The sequence below is a fragment of the Oncorhynchus mykiss genome, chromosome 5, assembly GCF_013265735.2.
Source record: "Oncorhynchus mykiss isolate Arlee chromosome 5, USDA_OmykA_1.1, whole genome shotgun sequence".
Classification (NCBI taxonomy): domain Eukaryota; kingdom Metazoa; phylum Chordata; class Actinopteri; order Salmoniformes; family Salmonidae; genus Oncorhynchus; species Oncorhynchus mykiss.
The window spans coordinates 94,559,135-94,563,641 of record NC_048569.1 but is presented as its reverse complement, the minus strand read 5'-3'; positions in this window follow the sequence as shown (position 1 = coordinate 94,563,641).

Genomic DNA, 4,507 nt, shown 5'->3' with positions numbered 1-4,507 from the left:
GACTGAGTACGGTGAGGAAGAAGAGGTCAAGAGCAGGGTGAATGACTGAGTACGGTGAGGAAGAAGAGGTCAAAGAGCAGGGTGATGAAGAAGAGGTCAAGAGCAGGGTGATGAAGAAGAGGTCAATGAGCAGGGTGAATGACTGAGTACGGTGATGAAGAAGAGGTCAAAGAGCAGGGTGATGAAGAAGAGGTCAAAGAGCAATGTGAAGAAGACGAGGTCAAAGAGCAGGGTGATGAAGAAGAGGTCAAGAGCAGGGTGAATGACTGAGTACGGTGAGGAAGAAGAGGTCAAAGAGCAGGGTGAATGACTGAGTACGGTGAGGAAGAAGAGGTCAAGAGCAGGGTGAATGACTGAGTACGGTGATGAAGAAGAGGTCAAAGAGCAGGGTGATGAAGAAGAGGTCAAAGAGCAGGGTGAATGACTGAGTACGGTGAGGAAGAAGAGGTCAAAGAGCAGGGTGATGAAGAAGAGGTCAATGAGCAGGGTGAATGACTGAGTACGATGATGAACGCACCATACTACTGTACATGTTAATGTTATACTGTTATACTGTACGTAGCACAATTTGTACCATCTTAAAATGTCACCTAATTAGATGCTTCTTCCTCTTCTATTGGATGAATAAGGAAATGTAAAATACATGGTGAGGTAGGGCTGCGCCACGGGGGGTTGGTAACACCTTAATTGGGGAGGACGGGCTCGTGGTAATGGCTGGTGGAATGGTATCAACTACATCAATCACAAGAAAGAAATTGAAATCGGTGAAAATGTATAACAAAAAATTGTTTTGTTGAAATTTAATTTAACCGAATTCTTTCTTTAATTTAACCTTTATTTAACTAGGCAAGTCAATTAAGAACAAATTCTTATTTACAATGGCGGCCTACCAGGGAACAGTGGGTTAACTGCCTTGTTCAGGGGCAGAACGACAGATTTGTAACTTGTCAGCTCGGGGATTGTATCCAGCAACCTTACAGTTACTGGCACAATGCTAGAGACCACTGGGATACCTGCCCAATGCTCTAACCACTAGGATACCTGCCCAACGCTCTAACCATTAGGATACCTGCCCAACGCTCTGACCACTAGGATACCTGCCCAACGCTCTAACCACTAGGATACCTGCCCAACGCTTTAACCACTAGGATACCTGCCCAACGCTCTAACCATTAGGATACCTTCCCAACGCTCTAACCACTAGGATACCTGCCCAACGCTTTAACCACTAGGATACCTGCCCAACGCTCTAACCATTAGGATACCTTCCCAACGCTCTAACCACTAGGATACCTGCCCAACGCTCTAACCACTAGGATACCTGGCCAACGCTCTAACCACTAGGATACCTGGCCAACGCTCTAACCACTAGGATACCTGGCCAACGCTCTAATCACTAGGATACCTGGCCAACGCTCTAACCACTAGGCTACCTGCCCAACGCTCTAACCACTAGGATACCTGGCCAACGCTCTAACCACTAGGATACCTGGCCAACGCTCTAACCACTAGGATACCTGCCCAACGCTCTAACCACTAGGCTACCTGGCCAACGCTCTAACCACTAGGATACCTGGCCAACGCTCTAACCACTAGGCTACCTGCCGGTCCGTATCGGTACACATCAATCAGAAAAGAGCAATCCCCATTTAAGGCATATTATTATTCAAATACCGTCAAATACCACCATTCTGTCAAAAATGAGAAAAATATAGTGATATCATATTCTGACCATATCTCCCATGTTGAGATAATGGTGTTTAGAACCAAATACAGTTCCTTCAGAAAGTATTCACACCCCTTGATTTATTCTACATTTTGTTGTGATACAGCCTGAATTCAAAATGGATTAAATCTATATATTTTTTTATCACCTATCTACGCATAATACCCCCATAACGACAAAGTGAAAACATGCTAATTGATTGAAAATTAAAATCTAATGTACATAAGTATTCACACCCCTGAGTCAATACATATTGCCATTACATGCTGCCATTACACCTGAGGTTCTTTCTGGGTATGTCTCTAAAAGCTTTGCACACCTGGATTGTGAAATGTTTGCACACTATTCTTAAAAAAATTCTTCAAGCTCTTTCAAGTTGGTTGTTGATTATTGCTAAACAGCCATTTTCAAGACAGTTTAAGTCAAAACTATAATAAGGCTACTCAGGAACATTCAATCTTGGTAAGCAACTGCAGTGTATATTTGGCCTTGTGTTTTAGGTTATTGTCCTGCTGAAAGGTTAATTTGTCTTCAGTATCTGATGGAAATTGCCTGTGCTTAGCTCTAATCCGTTTATTTTTACCCAAAAAAATCTTTCTAGTCCTTGCCGATCACAAGCAAACCCATAACATGATGCAGCCACCACCATGCTTGAAAATATGAAGAGTGGTACTGTGTTGTGTTTGGATTTGCCCCAAACATGAAGCTTTGAAATAATGCTAATTGATTTTGCACGTTTCTTGCAGTTTCTTACTTTAGTGCCATATTGCAAACAGGATGCATGTTTTGGAATAGTTTTATTCTGTACAGATTTCCTTCTTTTCAATCTGTCATTTAGGTTAGTATTGTGGAGTAACTCCAATGTTGTAGATCCATCCTCAAACTGTTTCAAAGTCACCATTGGTGAAATCCCTGAGTAGTTTCCTTCCTCCCCGGCAACTGAGTTAGGAAAGACACATGTATCTTTGTAGTGACTGGGTATATTGTTACACCATCCAAAGTGTAGTCAATAACTTCACCATGCTCAAAGGGATATTCAATGTATTTTTTTTTTTTTAAATCTACCAATCAATCAAATATATTTATAAAGCCCTTCTTACATCAGCTGATGTCACAAAGTGTTGTACAGAAACCCAGCCTAAAACCCCAAACAGCAAGCAATGCAGGTGTAGAAGCAATAGGTGCCTTTCTTTGCGAGGCATTGGAAAACCTCCTTGGTCTTTGAGGTTGAATCTGTGTTTGAATTTCACTGCTCGACTGAGATGAGGTAATCGTGTTAAAAAAACACTGTTATTGCACACAGAGTGAGTCTATGTAACGTATGATGTGACTTGTTAAGCGCATTTTTACTCCTGAACATATTTAGGCTTGCCATAACAAAAGGGTTGAATACTTATTGACTCAAGACATTTCAAGTTTAAAAAAAAAAGTATTTCATTTGTAAACATTTCTGCAAAAATAATTCCCATTTTGACGTTGACATTATGGGGTTATCGTGTGTTGGCCAGTGACACAACATCTCCGTTTTAAATTCAGGCTGCAACACAACAACATGAGGGGAAAAAAATCAAGAAGTGTGAATACCCTGTACATCTGCAGGCTTTCTCTTTTTGGAATTGTTACGTTACGTAAAGAGATTCTCTGGTTTCAACAACTGCCTTTAAGAAACAAAACCCCTATAGATAGCTATAGATGCCTGATGAGTCTTGGCTCTGTTTTAGTGTGTTAGTTGTAGAAAGCCCCTGATGGGTGATTGCTGAGGCACTAATCACAGTAAAGAATCAGTGTTGATAAAAAGACCTCAGCATAAACATGGATCTTTAGCTCTGTAAACTTTAATTACAACCAACAGACAACACAATCTAACTACACACTGTTAATCATTCCAATGGGCTATTGATAGCTTTCCCGTTTAGAAGATATATTAGTTCATGAGAGTATCTATCACCGTGCCAGCGAAGGAAGGCTGCAATGCAATAAGACAACCATGGTGTGGTCGAACAGATCCTTATCCACGGTATAGTATTAAACCAGTAAGATCTGACATCCATACAGTGTAAGGTTAACTTTACACTGTACAGATGTTGGATCTTAATACGAGCCTTTTAGTCGTACGGGGAAAATAATCCTGCAGCAGGAGGTTTTAAATGAATATAGAACATGTATAATCGCTACCAGGAAGTAGCTGGAAGCGTTGTTTGTAGGACGTAGAATGTAGGAATGTTTGTACAATACCGTACCTAGTGGGCTATGGTTTGGGGATGGATGTCCACATCAACGGACCATAAACCATAAATTATCATCAAGTATTCTCACAGAGAATTCTCACTAAAGCATTGTGAACTGGCTTATAGTAGTGGTCTGACAGCGTGCTTCGGCTCCGAGCATCGTGAGTTTTGACAATTTCTGTGAACGGAAATTAATGTTGGTGTAACCTACTGTAATTATTTAACCAATCCAAAGGCAGCAGGCACATAGATTAGCAGGTAACACTTTTCCAGTAGGTTACTGCCGTTTGGGAAGGGATTCGAAGGTAGCATCACGTGATAATGCATTCACATTCCACCCAGTGTGAGATGCTTGAAGCAACATTGTCGCCGCTGTAGCAGCGTGACCAACTGGTGCTTGCAATTCAGTGAACAACTAAACAAGTAGCATAATCGATGTACTGTACCAGTCAGAAGTCTGGACACACCTACTAAAGGGTTTTTCTTTATTTTTACTATTTTCTACATTGTATAATAATAGTGAAGACATCAAAACCATATAATAACACATATG